The 22,519-nt window shown below is 39.0% G+C and overlaps 1 long non-coding RNA gene across 1 annotated transcript in view; it reads left to right on the top strand.

The window, feature by feature from the left end:
- The window catches only part of LOC125147970 (uncharacterized), a 65,481-nt gene that overhangs the window by 28,914 nt on the left and 14,048 nt on the right, over positions 1–22,519 (top strand). Inside the window, exons 3-4 of the long non-coding RNA XR_007145363.1 lie at positions 12,324–12,501; positions 12,866–12,942. This is a non-coding gene — a long non-coding RNA (uncharacterized LOC125147970). The remainder of the gene's footprint in view (positions 1–12,323; positions 12,502–12,865; positions 12,943–22,519) is intronic.

The following is a 22,519-nucleotide window of genomic DNA, read 5'->3' as shown; positions in this document are numbered from 1 at the left end:
TTGGAAAGTATGCGGGTTGTGATGGATCGTGTGTGACTGTCATCTGACAGCTTTGATTCTGTCTCCTTCGGGGACATTCACAGCCTCTCAAAAAGTGAGGTGCAGCATCATGTTCAAAAACAAATCTTTTGAATGGTTTTAGTTGAAATATTTCATAAAAATCAGTCCCAGAAAGTGTCCTTTGATGCTCCCTTTTTACTCTTGCCTATCTTATAAAAATCACATTGTCTGTTTCCATAAATCTGAGGTGCGTGGGTTTTCTCTGCCTCAGACAACTCGGCTGGCGGTACATCTCTTATTTCTCTTCTGATAGGCTATTCCTCCTCCATCACCAGTGCTCTCATCAAAATCACTGAAGTATTTTACGGTGGTTCCTTTCAGTTTGACAGTTTGTGCATCTCGTCAAATGACGAAATAAGACAACGTTCAAATCGATGATAGACAAAATATGAAAGGCTATTTATTGAAACCGAACATAGGCAACACAAATATTAAAAGTTTGCGCCTTGTTAAAAAAGCAAAGTGCGTAACAGCATATGATATACCCTATGTTTGTGTGGGGGCGTATTGCTCACCTTTGCAAAAAGAAACAGGAAAGATGAAAGAAAATGAAATTGGTTCCTGGCAAGGAGTTCAAGGGGAGCAGGAGCCAAGAAAGATACAGGGCTGAGAGTGATACATGCCTGGTTTACATTTTGGTTTGGTAGTTTGGTTTTAGAAGCACATTAATATTCTCCAAATGTAAATACTAAAATAAAAGAAGAAAACCTACAACTCTATGTAATCAAAAACAAATGAACCCAAATGAATTACATAATGATACTGAAGTGGTATGGGGAGACCTCACCCACCTAACTTTTTAACAGAATACTTTATATATCCACAGTCTGTATTAAAAAAAGAAATAAAACAGTTTGCACCAAAAATTTGGATCAATCTATGATAGCGCCATCAACTTACCAATCTTCCACTTACATTTTTAATCTAATAATTATTTGTTGAGTGCAAATTGTGTCCCTGGAACTAAAACCGTTCAGTTCTTATAATCCTGGTGCTTGCAGACTAACAGAGAGGTAAAGAGTAAAGACAGATAAAGGAGAAGTAATTATTCACTTGCAATGGTCACAAATAATAATAGGGACTTAGCTAAGAGTCTGATGAAACTATATAAAGGAAGATACTAAGCCAACGTAGCACACAAATTTCTCTGAGAAAATTATATTTAATTTCAGAGCCACACACACACACACACACACACACACACCCAACACAACACTGGTGTGTTTCACTGATTCCAAATTCAAATGTATATTGTTTCTACCATGTTCTTTCAAGTGTGAGGGACTCTGTGAGGGATATAAAAATATTCCCGTATGCAAGGAACGTACTATCTAATTAAAAAAGAAAGAGAGCCGCTCTGACACGCCTATTTCAAGACAGCCTCTTACTAAGAGCCAGATAGTACAGACAAGAAGTGTACACTGGGTTCCAGAGGAAGATGGTCTAATGTATGCTGACGGTAGTCGCCTCCCAGCCGTGAACAGAAGAGGAAGTAAGTAGTTGTGTGGAATCAGCTGGGTTTTGATTTCTGGTCAGAAGGGAAAAAAGATGAGAAATAGTAGTAAAATCTGGAATAAACCTTTGTACTGGAATCAGCTCTAGCTAGGAAATATTTCACAGAGGTTACTGATAGAAACAGCTTCATGTGAAACTTTATAGGCCTGTTAATGAGTGTCAATATCTGTCTGGATATTTCGGGGGGAATGAACACATCCTTAACCTGTTCTAGAATCTTCATCATGCGGTTTGTTGGACACTACAGACAAAACACCAAAGGGGATAGAGCTTATGTGGTGAATAGATGGGAGGTTGCTTTTTTTTTTTTTTTATGTTTATTTACTTTTGAGAGAGAGAGAATATGAGCAGGGAAGGGGCAGAGAGAAAGGGAGACAGAATCCAAAGCAGGCTCCAGGATCTGAGCTGTCAGCACAGAGCCCGATGCAGGGCTTGAACCCACAAACTGTGAGATCATGACCTGAGCCGAAGTCAGACACTTAACCGACTGGGCCACCCAGGTGCCCCAGGGAGGTCGCTTTTCTAAGCAGCTTATTAGTTGGCCACTTTTTGGAGAATGTAATAATAAATTGATGTGTAAAAGGTGAACATATGCACCAAAAATAGCAAATGTTTGTTGAAATAGCATAATGAGTACTTGCTGAGGTGCCTGGTTTGCCCTTTACCAAAAGTAGCATTTAGAAATACAGATCTTTTGAATAAATCTTGTATGCCTTGATTTTCAGAAAATAGTCCCAAGCCTCACCCGAGGGCACAGATATGTGGGAGGGGGCCCAAGTGCAGGAAGAGGCAGTGAGAGAAGCCGTATATAACTAAGGTCAGCAGAGTTGCAAAGGCCTTTCAATGGGAACCCACAGTTCACTGTTCTGTTCATTGACGTAATTGTCTTGACTCAGGGTAATAGAGAATGTGATGTCTTCCGGTTAAGTCTGAGAGGAATGAAATTATCCTTATGATGATACACCTGTTTACTCTTCCTATTTCAACATAATAAATCCAGTAAGCAAGCAGAGATGCGTTTTCCACAAGGACATCCATTGTTGCCTGTGGTATAAGCACATGACCTTCCTTCAAGTGCACTGGCAGATGAGAAGAAAGTCATAAGACTATTACCGCAGGCTCCTGTTTTCACACTTACCTGTTTTCTCTATCTGGGTCCGTATATGTTATCTCCCTTCCTAATATAATCATGAACTGTCCATGTCCAGATTATAAAGCCTGCGTGTAGGAAGCCATCCGTTCTCACTGATTTGGGATGCCGTTCTTCCAAAAATTTGCCCTCATTTCCTAAATTGTGATAATTCCTCTTTAATTCATCCTTTCTGTCACACAAATATGTGATAAAATCTCATATTTAATTGTTCTTTAATTCTCCGTTGACCCCTGCTCCAGGACACTGCCAGCAAATGCCCTATTTTTCTGTAACGTTTCAGATCTAAACTCCCCAAAGAAAAAATGCTCTGTAATCACTGTCCTCAACATTGTTTGCTTGTAGCTTTTCTCTTGAGCTCACTCTAACCAGGCTACTGTCTCTACCATTCAATTGAAATGGCTCTTATCAAGGTTTCCAACAGTTCGTATGTTCCCAAAACCCATGGTCAACATTCGTGCTTTATCTGACTCATCCCCAAATAGCGTTTGATACAACTGGTTTGTGAGATCACAGTCCGATGGCCCAGCCCCAGTAAAAGATGGATAATTAATCATAAGATTGTGAAATGCATCCCCTTCCCAACTTATTTTGAGTTCATTGTCAAGCCTTTTGTACATCTCCATTTCTTTGGTGCTGGTTACTGGGCAATTATTATGTTCCTTTCCTTGATTTTTTATGTTTCTTGAAGTCTTGCATTGTTTTCTTCACCTTTGAAGAACCAGTCACTTTCTTCAGTCTTTATTGACTGATTTAGGGGGGGAAATATGTTCAACAGTCAGCCTGCTTGGGACTCTGAGGCTCTCTCAGACTTCTACGGATTTGTCTACGCCACACCTCTGGTGCCCGTCTGTGAGTGTGTGGAAGTTGGGGTGGGGGTAATTCTTAAGCATGCCTCCCAATCTTGCAAAGCCAGGGCAGAGGCTAGGAGGCTCCATCTTGTTTTCCCGAGGGTGGTGCCCTACAGTGCTCAAATTCGTGTGTCTTCTCCCCATCCTGCAGCCTCGAGCCATTTATCTGTACGTGCTTGCCAACTATCAGCAAATGCTCACACTGGCCACCTGCAGTGGCGTGGGCAGGGAGCCAGCCACAGAAGCCAGGGGAGTGAGGCGTCTGGAGCATCAGGGACACCTGTGGGACATTTGTGGGGTCTGTGGTGAGGCATCAAACTGGCTCAGGGGCAGGCCCCCAGATGGCATGCACAAAGAAGTTAATAGGATCTGTGGGCCTTTCTTGATTTCTGAGCCCTGACTCCCACCTCTTGCCCCTGTTCCCAGCCATCTCTCTCCTTGCGGCCTGGCCTGCCACCTCAGTATCCCTCTCCTTGCGGCCCGGCCTGCCACCTCAGTGTTCTGGGTGAGATCAGAAAGAATTTAGCTGCACAGGCTGGCATCTTGCACAGCTGGGGAAGCTGGATCCTCATTCATTATGCTCCCCTTTTCCTGCTGGAGGAATCATGGGCTGATGGGTCCTCTCATGTTCCTGAGCTAAGCTGCACTGGGGGGAGGGGTTGTCTTGGATAAGGTGACTCCTTACGCTCTTCCATGTGCATATTTAGGAATTTATGTCTCCTGTGGTGTGCAGGAACTTCTCTGCTGGTCTCAGACTCCCACCAAAGTGCTCTTGTCTGTGGCTGGCTGTCCAAATTGATGCTACTGTAGTGCGATGATGGAAAAAAAAACTCCTATTCTGACAGTGCCTGTAACTCCAAGTTTAGCCTGGGACTTCTTCTCAAAGACAGAAAAGTGCAAAGAGGAAAAGAAAGATCAATTTGCTACAGAGAGACGTGACAAATGCTTCTTCCCTAGGTTAGCAAGGACACCACCACTGGTCATAAATCACGGACGGTGTGAACCCTTGATATGCTGTGATGGTCCTTTGCCTCTGTGAACTTCCTCTCATAATCTGTTAAGTTCAAGTTAATTATGCAGAAACATTAGATAGACTCACGTAGAAGAAAGTCCTACAATACACCTGAGGGGCATTCGAAAGGTCAAGGTTACCACTAACAAGGCAAGTGTGAGAAACTATCACAGCCAAGAGGAACCTAGGAAGAAAAGGCAATGAATGACACAGTATTATCCTGGGTGGGATCCTGGAAGAGATAAAGTACATTCGGTAAAAACTAAGGAAATCCTAATAAACTGTGGAGTTAACAGTGTATATATAATAGTTCATTAATATTAGCAAATATACCATATTATATTTCTTATTTTTTTAATTTTGTTTGTTTATTTTTATTTTCAGGGAGAGGGGGGGATAGGCAGAGAGAGAGGAAGAGATAGAGAGAGAGGATCCCAAGCAGACTCTGAGCTATGAATGCAGAGTCTGACATGGGGCTTGATCTCATGACCACGAGATCATGACCTGAACTGAAATCAAGAGTCAGACACTTAACCAACTGAGCCACCCAGGTGCGCCCCAAGTGTGTGCTTATTTTAAAAGACTTGATAAAACACATAGTTGCTTCAGACCCAGAAACAAAAGATTCTAGCAGCATATTTATTTGCTTAATGGGGTTTTCTGGAGCTGGGTATCATCTCTTTGTTTGTATTGATTCCCCATCTGTATTCAAGCACCTTAGAGTTCAAAAAGTCCTTGTGGGGCCAACAGACGGTGAGGGGTATGTGTGGGGGTGATGCAGTCACCAGAGGCAACATCCAAACCAGACCTGTGTGAGGTCGATAATGACAGAAGAATCATAATATAAACAGTCTTTAAACATAATCATATCTGAAAATAAACTCAATGCTTATTATAATGAATAATGCTGTATAGGGTTTTTTATAATGTGAAAAGTGATTTTGTCTGTTTGTTTAACCAAATAGTGGATCCACAATATAATTACCTCAGTGAATCGGAGCACCAGAGTTGAGAGTAAGTCTTGTAAAAGACCTTAACACCAACTCACCTTATTAACATATTTATGTGGCAGGAAGATTCTGAGGTGAGGGGTGAGGTTCCTCTTGTAACTGACGTGGATAGTAACATGATTCTGAGAGACAGATGATTAAAATGGGGAATGTAGGTACCAAGTAGATTCTGAACATTACAATATCATCAATTAGGCTTGAAGGTTTTCCACTGTTGAGTAATAAAAAGTAAAGTCTGGCACAGGAAAAATTAAGCAGAATAAGAAATTACTCACTCTTGAATATGAGAGTTTTATGAGTACATTTGTCATGAGTTTTTCTATTGTATTAGTGCTTGGCACCAAACTATTAGTAAAAGGTTAATGAGATTTTAGTTAAACTGAATGAAGTCTGTTGTTAAATGTGTTATGCATTCTATAAAATATTAAAGGACCTATCTGAATACTGTGTTACAATCAGTTTTCCAGTGGTTAATCCATGCCATAAATATTTACTTCAGTTGTTATTAAGGAACTAACAAAATATTTTGAAGGCATTTGAAATGACTGACTGTTTCAATTAGCATAAAGTGCTGTGTGTATCTTTAGAAAAAATAGTAACTTATTTACCTAACCAATAGTAATAACTGTAAATACATGCATTCCCCATAATAAAAATCCTAATTTGAGAAAAGTTCATTCAATTACCTGCTTCAAAACCTTTATTTTTGTTTGTCTGGTTATTTAAAACAATTTTTTTTTCTTTTAAGAAGCCCCCACACCCAGCGTGAGGCTCGAACTCAGGACCCTTAAGATCTAGTTGCATGCTTCACTGACTGAGCCAGCCAGGAGTCCCTTATTTTGTTTTTTTGTTTTTTGTTTTTTTGTGTTTTTTTTTTTTTTTCAGTGCAGGGTTTATGTATATGGAAATGTTTGTCTTCTCATATTTTGCACTTATTTGATGAAGAGAATATATTTTATTTTATTTAGTTTAAATTTTTTTAAATGCTTCTTTATTTATTTGGGGAAAGAGAGGTCGGGGAGGGGCAGAGAGAGAGAGAGAGAGAGAGAGGAGAGAACCCCAAGCAAGCTCTGCACCCAACGCGGGCTCAAAGCCACAAACCGTGAGATCATGACCTGAGCCGAAACCGAGAGTCAGATGCTTAACCTACTGAGTCACCCAGGCGCCCTGCAATATATTTTAAAAAGTCATTCTTTCATCCATTTCTTCTCTCTCAAGCAACATTGTAATTTAAAGTAAATGCCCAAAAAGAGAAAAGTAATATTTTTCCTTTAAATTGCAAGTCTCCTTAACTTACAGTCAAGGGCTCACAGAGCTACGTACACAGTAGGACCTGCAGCTGAATACAGTAGGCACTTACAAGGCGAAACGCTGCAGATGCAAATCTGTGAATTATGTATAAAAGCAGCTTAAAATAGATGATAACAAAGGATTTCATGCTAAATGCTAGACTCAAAATTAGTACCTTAACGACCATTCCACTACCGTTGAGATTTAAATTCTAACCAGGAGATAATTTACATTTAATCAAATACACTTACAAAACAGTGGTATTTTCAGCAAATAGTTAATAATGGGGGAATATAAAGAAATTCTCCACTTCATGCCAAGATAATTCCCAATGATTTGTAACTAGATTTTTGCTAAGAGTTTTGATATATAAAAATGTTGCTTTAATTAGACAATCTAGGTCACTCACACTTTGTGCTTAGCTATCACTAAATATTATGGACATTTTCAAACATGTGACAAATCTGTGGTTTTACTGGTTGTGTTAAGAGCAAGAATATCTGACAAAGATCGTGTACTTCTCTCTGAAAAGTTGAAGTCTCCAACCTTCACCAGCTTCCAGAAAGGACGCGCAATGTCCCCAGGGCACAGAGCGTGAACCAATCAGTGCGGGATGTTACTAATCCACCACCAAAACCAGGAAGCAAAGGAGGCATACAGGAAGTGCTTCCTGGTTAAGATCATGGGTCCTGAGTCAGGAAGATTCATAATCAAACTCTTAGCTATTTGGCAATTGACTTTTCACATGCATTTGGGTTTAGAAACTATAAGAGAACTTAAATATTTTTTAACAATTTATAAATATCTTTTTGAAACTCTTGCAAGAGGCATACAATAAAAGCGGTTTTCTGAGAAAAAAATAGATATTCTTTCTACATGTTTGAAAAAATAAAGGATGGAAGAAATCATTTGCCCGTTGTTAAAAAATAGTATAGACGGCCACTGTATGAAAACCATTCTGATGATTCTGTGGATGTCCGTGTCTCTCCCAAAATCCATGTATTAAATGGGGCACTAATCCCCTTTTTGATGGTGTTTGGAGGCAGGGCCTCTGGAGCCCTCATGAATGGGATTAGCATCCTTACAAGAAAGAGACACAGAGACAGAGGCAGAGGGAGAGAGAGATGATCTCTCACCGGTTTGTGAGGATACAGCAAAGAGGAATCCATCTGCAAGCCAGAAAAAGGGGCTTTATCAAAAATTACATTAGTCTGGGGCGCCTGGGTGGCTCAGTTGGTTGGGCGTCCGACTTCGACTCAGGTCACGATCTCACGGTTCGTGGGTTTGAGCCCGGCGTTGGGCTCTGTGTTGGCGGCTCAGAGCCTGGAGCCTATTTCCGATTCTGTGTCTCCCTCTCTCTCTGCCCTTCCTCTGCTCATGCTCTGTCTCTCTGTCAAAAATAAAGAAACGTTAAAAAAAGTTAAAAAAAAAAAATTGCATTGGTCTGCACCTGATCTTGAACTTTTCAGGCTCCAGAACTATGAGAAATATATTTCTCTTCTTAAGCCACCCAGTCCATGGCATTTTCGCTATAGTGGCCCGAACTAACAAAACAACTCAAATTATGTTCTTAATTTCATATATTCATGGTAATATTGAAGCTGCAACTCTCTTAGTAAAATATTGATAAGAAATCTTCTTCTTTTTTTTTTTTTAACTCAATGGTAAAAAAAATGTAATAAAATTTGCCATATGTGACCACAGAGAAACACATTTTAGTTTCACTTTCTTGTCCGTCTGGATCAGTTACCAGGTGAATTCGTTGTTAAGCAACCTGAGTCTTGAACATTTTATGACCTTTATCTTCTCTTGTCAGCAGAGAAATGCTTTACAACCTAAAGCCTGAAAAACCAAGCTTTTATAGGCCCACCCAACTTGTTTTACAGTGTCTGCTTAATGAAAGCTGATTGCATGCTTAAAGGGATATCTATATTTCTTTTTTTTTTAAGCCGATTTACTGAGGAATAATTGATATAGAAAAAACTTCCATGTATCTACTATGTACAATTGTATGAGTTTGGAGATATGCATACAGGTGCGATGGTTCATGCTCACACACTCAGTGTAATAAACACAGCCCTCACCTCCAACATTTTCTCCTGCCCCTCCTATGTGTCTGTGTCTGTGTATGTGCCCCAAGAACAGTGAATGTGAGACCCACTTGACATTCCTGATTTTGTATTTTCCTTGATCAAAGGGGAAGTGCTGTCATTTTGTTTACGTTTCTCTTAAAAGAAGTAAGATAGAAGGTTTATTTTCACAGCCTCTTCCCAGCTGCCTGACCTTGGGCACAATCCTTAATCTCTCCGTCTCATTTTCCATATTGCTAAATTGTGGATAATAACGGTGTATTGTTCAATGAAATTCTGTGTGGATTAAGTAACATAATCCTGTAAAGAGATTGCTTAAGTGCTGGCACGTGCTTTAAATTGTTTTGTGTTATCTTGGACGTCCCCACAGATCGCTGCGAAAGGAACTAATCTGCTGTCACAACCCCACGTAGTGGCGCACACAGGCACCACCAAATGATCTCTTAATCTGGTGCTATTATTAAGCCACAAATTAAGTAATTAAGCTGGGGAGAAGGGGAATAGATAAACCGAAGCAGAAGTAAAGACATCGTAAAACAACACGGTCTTCTTCCCGGGAAATGACAAATAGTCCGTGTCCATTTTTCTATTTGAAGGACAGGGCCCTCCCTCGTGCTCATGTCATGACAAGAGATGAAAGGTTTGCATTTGGATGGTAACAATGTAAAAAGAATATAAACAGTCTTTACTTCGAAATGGGTAATTGAGGTGTAAAAATTATACATATTCATGTCGGTGGCTCTTGAACTTGAAGAATGATCTATGTGGGTTGAAGTACCACTAAACTCTAAGCTCTGAGCACTTAGGAAAATATAACCACTTAGAAAGAAAACATTATGAAGAGTTCCAATACTAGCAGAAGGAATAAATTTAAAAATTATCTAGCAAAACAATCATTGTCCTTGCTGTGGAAAATGTGGTTAGGTATTCTCATTCACTGCTGTAATAATGATTCAAACGGGTAATAGTCTATTTAATTTGGCTGACTTTGGAACGTACTGCCTTCCAGAAAAACACATCTTCCTTCAGGGAACACGTGAAACCACCTATTAAAATTATCTATGTCTGTTGGGATGTACCCACTGATAAGTAACAACCAAATTAGAATTTTTGAGTTTACTATACTAAATACTAAAATCGTCTCTTTCAATATTAGGGTACAAACACCGAATGCAAACATTTTCCACCTTCCTTCTACGGCACCAGTGATGTTGTTTGGTATTTATTTACATGTAGTTGATAGTGGGGGGTTCTTTCTTCTATTTTTTTATTATGGTATAATATAAAGACAATCAAATTCATCTTTTTTGACTTCACAGGTCAGTGAGTTTTGGCCAGTGTTATTCAAGAAACAAAATGTTTCCCCGGCCCTTTGAAGTCCACCTCCCTCTGTTCCCCGCGTTAGCAACCACTTCTCTGTTTTGTGTTGCTACACCTTTGCCTTTGCAAGAATGTTCTACCAGTGGCATTCTATAATATATTCACTTCGACTCTGTCTCCATCATAGCACAACACATTCGAGATTTACTCATGTTGCTGCATTAACATTAATAGTTCATTCCTTTCTGCTGCCTGGTGGCATGCCATCATGTGGAGGGCCCACACTTTCTTTATTCCTCAGTGCTTTCTTGACATCCATATGTCTTCTTTGATGAAGTGTTCAAATTGTTTAGTGTTTATTATTAGATTTTTTTTTCTTATTGAGTTTTGATTTTTTTTTTTTTTTTTACATATTCTAGATACAAGTCCTTTATCATATATATGATGTGCAAACTTTTTCTCAGTCTGTGGCTTTAAGAGTCTCTTAGGGGCAGAAGTTTTAATTATGATATAGTCCAGTTCATCACGTTTTCCTTTAAATCCTGGAACCAATGGGTTTCCCATTCTTTGTTGTGTGTGGGAATGTGTGTTGTGACACACCTGGGATGCTCTGGCCGGTGGTTGACATTTCTACTTCAGTCTTCACTTCCTGCCTGCATAGAGCCTCGGGGTCAACCAGAAGTGGCAGCTTGGGACTCTCTCACTCCTTCCTTGGGAATGTAGACAGCCTTGGGCACGTGCACAGGCCTATACATGTGTGTGGCCTTCTAGATTCCCTGGAATATGCTGGAGCTTCTCAAAACCCTAATGGATCCCTCAGTCCCAAAATTCACCTTCGACCTTTTTTTTTTGGCCCCTACCCCAAGTGTTGCCACAGGCAGCTGCGACATTAGACAGTTGCTGCCTACTGTTTTTGAAAACGCCCTCTGAGAACAGGCTGTTTGTGCTGATCTCCCAGTTAAGTCAAGTGAGGATAAGCCATACGAGGAAGATTTGCAGGCACCTGCCAGACAGGCCAAGAAATGACCATTCTCTGAAACTAATGCTTTTCAGGAACTCCAAACCTCTTCCACCCCCAGGGGCCACTAGCCGGCTGTTTGTCACCATGATTAAGCAGCCATTGTTTTTTAGGGTTACCACAGAGCTCAGACAAGGGGAATGGAAATAGGGTCACTTGTAATGTTCTCACCAAGATTCAACTGTTTTAATGAATAAACTCTCTGATCATTACAAGCTTTAGGTTATTTTCAGACTTTCAAAAAATTTTATTTCTCCAGTTTTTCCACTTTTTCCAGTTTTTTCACTGTTCTTATGGAGAGGCAACAATTTAGAAGCTCTTAATCCACCATTCCCGCTGATGTTCCTTGTATGATTTCTTGCTTCACGTCTCTGAAATACACTTTTATTTCAGTTTTTTCTAACTTTATGGATGTGAAGCCAGTCCAGGACCAATCTCCAGGACCACAGCTCTTTGCCTTAACATAAGGGTATATAATGCTTATAGGAAGTGGGTTTTTACATTGGAAAACCTCATGTGTTTAACATGAAGCCTTTGGAGAATCTCACATTCAAGCCACGCGGTGTCTCATCATCTGTAACTTTGACTGGTGGGATGTCCCTAAGCAGGTGGCTCCTGGCTCAAAAAACTTGCTTGGGAGCAAGCCCGGATACTTCAAAATGAGGATATGTCTGCAAACTAGCACTCTGTACTTTTTTTTTTTTCCCACCTGACTAACAGAATTCACAGAAGTCTGCACACAAGTAAAAAAAAAAAAAAAAAAAAAATTTCTAAGTGATTATTCCCTGAAAATATTTAAATAACTATGAGGAAGGAAAAATACTGTGTGATCTGAATCTTTGGTGAAGGGTATTTTTTTCTATCTATTGCTACACAACAAAACACTTGACAACATATTGGCACAAAACAAAATTTTATTATTATGTCTCTTCATTCTGTGGATTGACTGAGTATAACTTGGTAGATCTTACTTGGGTATCAAGTGTGACTGCTGTCATATTTTACAGGAGCTGACGTCTGAAGGACTGAGTGGGCTGCATGTCTGTGCTGGCTCAATCCCATGGCGGCCAGTTGATGTGGCCATGAGCTGGGCCCCCCCTGTAACCGACTTATGTGGCCTGGTCTTCTCCTAGTATAGAAGCTTGGTTCCAACTGGAAACACCAGAAGAGACTCAGGAAGATGCGGTAAGGCTTTACATGACCTAGCCTAATGAGCCTCGGAACATCTCCTTCACCATGACCTATCAGCCAGAAAAGTAGCCAAGCACCGAGATGTGAAGTTCACTGTATATACCATAGTAAGAAGTCTGCCATCCTCTCTGACTGAAATGCAGACTATCAGTTTTGAAAAAGGCGTGGTACCATCATGCTTCTCTTTTAAACAGAATCTCTCACGGGTGGCCTTTTAAAGAATGTCTCAGTTTCTGGAGCCAGCAATGGAAAACATGGGAGTATTGTTTACTGAACTACAGAATCCTCAATGAGCATTTAGGTTTGGAGAGGGTGGGATGAGAGAGAGTTCAAAGTTTGGTTTTGTTTAACCTTCCAGGTGGAGAGGTTGATACAGTGTAATCATATCTATTGATATTGATGGACTCTGGTTGGAGCACTGCATATATTGTGAAGGTAAGTTTTTAGAGTAGAAAAAAATTGCAATTATTCCAGGATAACATTTGTAAGCAGTGCATTTTAGAAAATTTAATACAGTCTTTCCAGAATAGGAAGGTATTGGAAGCCAGTAAGTAGGGAACCTTGGTAGGTCTGAAACTGTTGAATCAGGGCAACAAATGATTTTGGAAGTGTCTCTGTAAAAGTGCACAGAGTGATTTATCCAGCTAGTGACTACCTCCATCATCCTTGTCTGTGTAAATCTCGCTCTCAAAGGGATGCTTTACAGCTCATTTTCAGTTTCTCTCCCACATTGTTTATCAGCTATAGCCTATGGGCAAGTTTTGTAAACTCTCAGTGTTATTCCCACATCTTCAAAAGGGAAGAATCATAACTAACTCACTTAGTAGTTTTGAGGTTTAATGATAAATATATTAATACAATGATATTATAAGACCAACATTCCTTTTTCTTCAACTTGTGAAATCTAGAAAATTTAAAGTAAAGTAAAAAGTAAAAGCTTAGAAAGACATATTTGATATCAAAATCTGACATGAAATGACACAACACTAATATAATATATATTATATGTCCAGGCATCTCTAAGAAGGACATGATATATATTTATTCTATAAATATCCCTATACATTCTATAGAAATATTAATGTATTCGGTTCTGGAGTCTGTCCTAGACTTAGCAGTCAACTCACCATATGCTGTATTGTATGTAATATTTTATATATAAATATTATATGTAATGTATTACACATAACACTTTCCTAAAATCTGAAGATCACTGAATCCCCAATCACATCTGGTCCAATTTTTCGATAAGGGATTGGGACCTGTGATAATAAGGTACCTTTATTATTTTTGTTGTTTTCACTCTTCTTTGAACGGAAACAAACAGGTTAGTCTCAGTAGCAGGTGGCCATCTTGGTAGATGTGAAGATAGGCCAACTCTCAAAAGAATGAGGAGACAGAGCACTTAGCCTTTCTCAGGCTGTGGTGCTTTTCAGACAGTGATGCCCCAAAGCATAACAGATGAGACGATGTGGATATACAACATTGTAATTTCTTACCTACGTCGATCTGACATGAAATAATGAAGGGAACAGGGCTCAGCAGAATTCAGATGCTCTTTCAACCTTCTGGCTCACTTGACCTTCGTTTATATAACTCACGTTCCTCCTTGTACTTGCCCGGTTTTCACTATGGAGCAAACATCTCCTTCATTTTCCCCTACCTGCCTGGAGGCTGGATCCTCTTGGACCATACATGGCCTCTGAGTTAGTGTTTTTCAAAATTGGGGATTTTTCTCCCTCATTAAAATGTCTTAACAACAAGAAGAACAACAATAGCAACAACAACAAAATGGAGGTCTTGTTCCCAAAATATCATGAGAGGTTTACACCTTCATCCACTCGTTTCAGTTGTGTGGTACACTCATTTTGTTCAGCCTCCAACTACAGTCTAGGTGCCCTTTGGTTTTGCATTTATAAAAGTAGAAACATTCTTTAGATTCCCGTTCCTGATATTGCTGTCTTGCTGTGAATTCTTTTTGTACACATTCTCCTGAATTCTAGTGTTACTTGTGATATTTTCTTCTTACTACAGCTACTATTACTTTCTTGACATTCAAAAACCAATACCACTGTTATTATCACTATAATATTTTTAGTCATGTGACAAAATCTATGGAAGTCAAGACTTCTTTTTTCCTTTCAGGAACATTGCCAAATACCAATGGACTACACTAAAAATAAATTAATTAAAAATGTGATCTTAATCAGATTCCCGCTTGTAATAGTTTCTAATCAGGCTTATCAGTAATAAAACAAGGACTTTTTTTAAAGTATAGAGGAAAAACCAGTAATAGATAAACATGTTTATAAACTTAATTGTTTTAGAATTGGGCAAATCATGACTTAATTATTCTTTGTAGTAAAATACAACTGTTCAACTCACAGAATGATAGCATTCTATAAGCACAAAAATTAAAAAAACTGATGAATTAAATTATCAGCTTTTAGGACAGACCCAAGTACACAGCACGTAGAACCATTATAGTGTATTTTACAATGAGATCTACCGTAAAAACACTAGCAGTTACTGTTCTGTGAGCCAAATATATCTTTTGTAATGAACATTTTAGTGTAATTTGAGTTAAATATTTCAGGACTGATCCATTTATCGCAAACAAACCAAGGAAATGAAAACCAAAAACAATACCCCCTCCGGGCACCTAGGTGGCTCAGTCAGTTGAGCATCTGACTCTTGCTCAAGTCACGATCTTATGGTTTGTGGGTTCAAGCCCCATGATAGCTCAGAGGCTGGAGCCTACTTCAGATTCCGTCTCCTTTTTCTGCCCCTCTCCCACTCGTGTGCACTCTCTTGCTCTCTCAATCTCAAGAATAATAAAAAAAATTAAAAAATACAATACCCTACAGTGTTGTGCTGTGTGTAGAAATGGGGATATCAATGCAATTAGCTTGGTGTTCTCAGATGCTGGCGGGACATCTGAGAGATCTTGGGATGTAGTCTGTGTACATGTGAAATCAGAAAATAAACTTTCTGGTTTGATGGTATCTAAAAAAATCTTTACCGGGGCGCCTGGGTGGCACAGTCAGTTAAGCGTCCGACTTCAGCCAGGTCACGATCTCGCGGTCCGTGAGTTCGAGCCCTGCGTCAGGCTCTGGGCTGATGGCTCGGAGCCTGGAGCCTGTTTCCGATTCTGTGTCTCCGTCTCTCTCTGCCCCTCCCCCGTTCATGCTCTGTCTCTCTCTGTCCCAAAAATAAATTTAAAAAGTTGAAAAAAAAAAAATTAAAAAAAAAAAAATCTTTACCGAGGTAGATTAAAAACAGTTTTTTTTAATGTTTATTTTTGAAAGAAAAAGAGACAGAGTGTGAGTGGGTGAGGGGCAGAGAGAGAGGGAGACACAGATTCCGAAATGGGCTCCAGGCTCTGAGCTGTCAGCACAGAGCTCGAACGCACAAACCGTGAGGTCCTGACCTGAGCCTAAGTTGGATGCTTAACCGAATGAGCCACCCAGGCGCCCTACCGAGGTAGATTCTTAAAAGTATAACTCAAAAATTCTAATACACTTCAAAACGTTAATTCCAAACAATATTATTTTTTATTATAGATAATACAAAACACTAACATGAAAGGCAGAAACTAATACAGTGTCCTAATTTATTTTGTCTTAAACTTACGAGTTTTGAAAATTAGTTTGCAAAGTACTTTTTATTTTTTTTAATTTTTGTTTTTATTTTCCTTTATATTTATCACTCTATATCATTGTCTTTTCGATTTATCCTTTCTTATTATTGGAGACAATGACTGGTAAACACTAAGTATATTTTCTTTTCAAAAACAAAATTTTATATATATATATATATATATATAGAGAGAGAGAGAGAGAGAGAGAGAGAGAGAGTCCATTGACAAGTATTTATTGCAAGCCTCCAGGAATATATTTATTTGGATTTATTTCCAAATATATTTTATACTTATTAAATGAGGTTTTGTTGTTGTTGTTGTTTGTGACATCTTTTGATTAGGTGGCCTATTTTCTTTACATTTTAAGTAATTCATAAATAACTTCTGGGTATAGTCACACAATCATTACCAAATTTAACACCATCTTCTACATGCAAAGTACTGCAATAAATCTCAATTCCAACTACCTATGCAACTATCTAGCATGGAATAATATTCTGGAGTTTCAAAAAGTTGAGCACTTCAGGCAAATATGTAGATTGCTAGGAGGGAAGCCAGGAGTTCTTTAATCATGAGTTGCAAGACATCAAGATTGAAGGCAGAGAGAAAAGAGAGGGAAGAGGAGAGGGAGAGGGGGAGGGAGAAAGAGAGGGAGAGAAGGCAGGATATTTTCTGCATTAAAAAATACTAGCAAATTTTTCATCCCAAGAGGATAACTTAAAACAAATATTTTAAATCTACTGTTGTCAAACAGAAAATATTTAGTTTGAGAGGAGAAAGCATGTTTCTGTTCCAAAATCGGATGAGGATGGATGGCCAGACATTGTCAAGCACACTAGCACCTGCTTGCTTAATTTACAATTGTGCACAGGTGTCAGCAAAATTACACAAATCTTACTGTTACATCTCTGGGAAGATGCTTTGACCAAGTCTCACTAGTGATTAATTTATCTGTCCTCAAGTATTTTTTTCTGGATAATCCATTTCTAGACAGGCCTCTTTTTATCAAAAAAAAGAATAAAGGTACTTTCTTGAACACAACTCGTTGAATGTGTATAATATGGTAGCTATGACTTCATTTGGTACAACGTTGGTATCTGTGAAGTATGGTTTTGGTGGTTGTTTCTTTTTTTTACAAATAACTGGTTAAACATCATAATGAGCTTTACAATATAAAAAAGTTTGTAAAAAGTAAAAAACAAATTTCTTAATAACAACAACAATTTTGAGATTCTTACATTTTAGGGATGTTTACTTTAGGTGTGATTTCACTAAAAGCAAGAACTATTGATTCTACAGTGGCTCCTATTACTTTTTTTTTTCATTATTTTTATTTTATTGTATTTTTCCAAATTTTTTATTCAAATTCTAGTTAACATAAAATGTAATATTGGTTTCAGGAATAGAATTTAGTGCTTTGTCACTTACATTAACACCCAGTGCTCATCACAACAAGTGCCCTCCTTAATGCCCATCACCCATTTAGCCCATCCCCCACCCATCTGCCCTCTATCAATCCTCAATTTGTTCTCTATTGTTAAGAATCTCTTACGGTTTCCTTTCCCTCTTTTTTTTCCCCCTTTGCCTGTGTTCATCTGTTTCTTAAATTCCACATGTGAGTGAAATCATATGGTATTTGTCCTTGTCTGACTGACTTATTTTGTTTAGCATAATGCACTCTAGTTCCATCCATGTTGTTGTAAATGGCAATGTTTCATTCCTTTTGATGGCTGAGTAATATTCCATTTCATATATGTACCACATCACATCTCTATCCATTCATCAGTCAATGGACATTTGGGCTCTTTCCATAATTTGGCTATTGTAGATAATGTTGCTATTAACATTGGGGTGCATGTGCCCCTTTGACTCTGTATTTGTATATCCTTTGGGTAAATACATAGTAGTACAATTGCTGGGTCATATGCACTGCTATTATTTTTAATGCTTAATTTCCTGACAGCTTCAGTCAGAAGAATGCCCAAAAGATTCTGTTGTAACTGCATCATTTGAAGTATTTTTACTTCCTTGATGTGTTTTTTCAGTAGCTTATCAGCAATATGAATGTCTGTCATAACTGACTTTTTAAGTCATACAATAAAATGGGATATCTGCTTTGCAACCAGAACGAAACTGGTTAAAACCCATATATAACTAGCAAAGTACTCTTTTTACATCAAGTAGGGTTATGCCTTTTGTACAGACTGTTTATGGAAGCACAAATATAATCATAATTTTGTTTTAGCAATTATCAATAATAATTTAAAAATTAACTCTAATTGAGCACTTATAGTGTGCCAAATATTGTGTCACTAGTAAGGTGCCTACTATTTCATATACTTGTTATAAACACCCTCAGAGTAGATCTTACCTGCACACATTCAAAAGAGTGAAAGTAAAATAAAAATGAATAAAATAAATTCTGTAAACACTCTGAAAGTGATTTACCAAAAGTCTTCCAGAAACAAAGTGGAACCAGGATCTATATTCCACACCCAGGCCTTTCGGGTGCTTTGGGGCTTACCCTAAATAGGTAAGAGTTTCTGTTAGCGTGTGTTACTCATTAGATGTCTGACATTGTGAGTATTTCAGTAGAAAGCACCATGTATCATTTTTATTTCAGATTCAATTCACTTGATTGACTTTCCTTCCTGAACTGGACAGAGATGTTCCAGATGCAGGAATAATATAACTAAGTTATTTCCATGAGTCAGAGGAGGACACCGTTTTGTTTTAATAGCCAAGGTGGTACATCTAACAATCTATTTGAAAGTCACCGATACAAAGACTAGAGGTCATTTGAGGGCATTTTCCAGCTATCTTTTAATAAGTATAATCTGAAATGCAAAGAAACTATTTCATTTAGTTATATGACCATTTCATATAGTTATTTAGTTAGTTAGCTATTATTTATTATTTATTTATAAGAAAACAGACTTCTCGGGGCACCTGGGTGGCTCATTCAATTGAGTGTCGGACTTTTGATTTCAGCTCAGGTCATGGTCCCAGGGTCTGGGTTCAAGCCCCACGTCTGGCTCCAAGCCCCACGTCTGGCTCTGTGCTGAGTGTGGAGCCTGATTGAGATTCTCTCTCTCTCTCTCTCTCTCTCTCTCTCTCTCTCTCTCTCTCTTTCTCTCTTCTATCCCTCTGCCCTGCTCTTGCACTCTGTCTAAAAAAAAAAACAAAAACCTCTTCTCATAATATAACTATGTCAGAAAATTACTCTTTAAATGTTTTATAAAATATGACCATAATTCATTACAGTGTCGTGTACAATGTGCAGAGTGCAAGGTGCACTTTTGACATTTGTTAAGTTACAAAAACAACTTATAAACAAGGATGTATCTGAAACACAGGATTCCTTGCTCCCCATTGTTATTCCTCTGGCAGTAAGCTGGCGCAGGCAGAGCTGGGCATGTGGTCACGCACTGCAGCAAAAGGACCCTCACCCCCGTATTCTTTAGGTACCTATCGTCTGAGTATAGGGACGCAGGACACAGGCTTTCTATGTGACCAAGGGGGTTCCAGCCCAGGAAGTGACATTGCACAGCCTTCATTCCTTATCCAGGAGGCTTTCATAGCAACGAAGCCATGTTAGTGGAGGAAACTTTGTCTCCTGTGATCTGGCTTCGTCCGGTGACACCAGCTCATCTCAACTGCCCAGGACTGGAGAAAGCATGAGCTCCCGGGTTGTTTCTTCTAACGTAGAGGTGATTGTTTACAAAACATGAGTTCTTTAAGAGGCAAATTATTTACATTATCTTACAATAATACCATATTGCCTCCTAATTTTTGTTTAACGTTTAGTACTCAGAGAAGAAAGTGAGTAACAGAACAGATAGTGACCGGAATGGAAAAGGAAGCAAGAGTGCACCCGGTCACATTCTGTGAGCACCAACTACACACGTGCCAAGCTGTGGTTAATCAGTATGAACATCGTTGGGTCAGCAACTCATGGATAGGTTAGCGCTTTGGAAACCTCATGTACTTTCTGGGCCTGACACTGGTTTTAAGACAAGACCGTCAGACTTGCTAACTTTTATTCTATGAAAGGTACAGAAGGACGTCCTTGAGTGAGGTTCTAGAAAAATCTATAGAAGCTTATTTTTTATTTATTTTTATTTATTTTTACATTGATTTATTTCTGAGAGACAGAGCACAAGTCAGGGAGGGGCAGAGAGAGAATGAGACACAGAATGCGAAGCAGGTTTCAGGCTCTGATCTGCCAGCACGGAGCCTGAGGCAGGGGCTTGAACTCACAAACTGTGAGATCATGACATGACCTGACTGAGCCACACAGGTGCCCCAAAAATCTGAAGAAGTTTAAACCAAAAGGAGAGACATGATCTGATAGGAAAGTATTAGGATGTGACATCTGTTGAAGGTAGAAATATTGACAGGAAGGAAAAAAAAAAAAACATAAATTGAGAATGACAATGGATTGAAAAAAATCAATAAATTTATTTCAAAATTAAAAGATAAATTGCTGCTTAGGAACAAAAAAATTATGTTTACGTTGTAAATGTTTGGACCTTTAAAACCTCAAGTAACAGACTCAATTCTTTTTTTTTTTTTTATTTTTATTTTTTTTTCAAAGTTTATTTATTTTTTGGGACAGAGAGAGACAGAGCATGAACGGGCGAGGGGCAGAGAGAGAGGGAGACACAGAATCGGAAACAGGCTCCAGGCTCTGAGCCATCAGCCCAGAGCCCAACGCGGGGCTCGAACTCACGGACTGCGAGATCGTGACCTGGCTGAAGTCGGACGCTTAACCGACTGCGCCACCCAGGCGCCCCCAGACGCAATTCTTAATAAGAGCAAAGATGAAAATCTTCACATCAATTCTTAAGAGTGGGGAAAAGAAAAAGCTTAAAAACTAGTGTTAAAACACCTGGATAGCCATCTGGAAAGAAATACAATTATTTCACTCATTTATGCTATACTGTATTTCAATTCCAAATAAATCAGAATTTTAAACGTAAGAGAATGACTCCATGCAAATATTAATATTAAACATAAAATACCTATATAACATGATAGAAGAAAAACATAGTCTAGTTATAACTGGAATTGCAGGAACAGTAATGTTAATGATTTATGTATACGATTGCTTTAAAAACTTTAAAATATTTTCATTGCAAAAAAATATAGATCATAGCAGAGTACTATTACTCAAATAAAAAAAAAACAGTAAATATTTACAACTTATGTTACAGAACAGAGGCTTCTAACTAAAAAATAAAAAGCCAAAAACAAACAAAAAAACCTCCCTAAACCCAAAAACCCAAAACCCCAAACAAAACTGGACAAAAAACACAATCAGGCAGCTTATCAAAAAATAAGTGCAATAGACCAGGCGTCACAAAAAGTGGTGCAGTTGAACGACACTGAAGTACCATTTCTCACACTCCCATGACAAAACACACAACAGGCAGACACAGCTGTGGGACTGAGACACAACGTGCCCATGCACATGTGAAACGGAGCAGATCTTACGGAGAGACATCAACATTGAGAAAAATTACCCCATGCATTTCCCCCATTATCCAAGCAACTCTGCTGCGATTAACTGAGGGTGTCTCCCTTCATATCTGGTAGTTGCTGCCAGCTTTGCTGGAGCTGAGCTGGGGTTTGGGCTAGAACATTTATTTGTGGCCTTTCCACGTGCCCTGGGATTCCTTCGAGCAGAGAGGAACTCAGGGTTGCTGGATTGCTGACATCATAGCTGGAGAGGTCAAGTATTCTAATGAATGGATGGAAGGTGACCTGCCTTTCTGACCTACCAGCCCCAAGTCTAAACGGTGAGCGTCCCAGAAGGCCAGGGAGACACGCAATCAGTTCTTGTGACCTGGCCTCAGAAGTCTGCCAGAATCAGTTCTGTCACTTCCTTTCCAATACAAGCACATCAAAATCCTACCCAGACTCCGAGGAGGAGGGCATGGGCCACATCTGTCCGTGGGAGACGTACTAAAGAACTTAAGGGTGTGTTTAGACACTGCCCAGAAAAGTTAGACTCAAAGCCTCTATGACTTTGTGGTGATCCAACAATCATTTCGGTACCTGCTAATAAAAAAGCTCAACAGGTTTCAGAAAGAAAATAGATTACAGAATCTCTACAAGGTATCATCTCCAGTGTTCTGCATTCGATTAAAATAGCTATATAGATAAACATAAAAAGTGAGCCATGTTTAATAATGTTGCATCCACACGACTCCTGAAACTGAATGCTACGGGCACCAGTGACAGTCACAACAAAGTTTATTGCAATGAGAGGCAAGGCCAACCGATCGGAACTGACACTCTTGACCAGAGTGTGGTCCCGAACAGCCAGACTGCAGAGTACACAGTTTTTATAGCCGGTCACCTCGTCTT

Source organism: Prionailurus viverrinus, chromosome D2, assembly GCF_022837055.1.
Source record: "Prionailurus viverrinus isolate Anna chromosome D2, UM_Priviv_1.0, whole genome shotgun sequence".
In the NCBI taxonomy this organism is placed as follows: Eukaryota; Metazoa; Chordata; class Mammalia; order Carnivora; family Felidae; genus Prionailurus; species Prionailurus viverrinus.
This window is presented reverse-complemented; position numbering and strand designations above follow the sequence as displayed.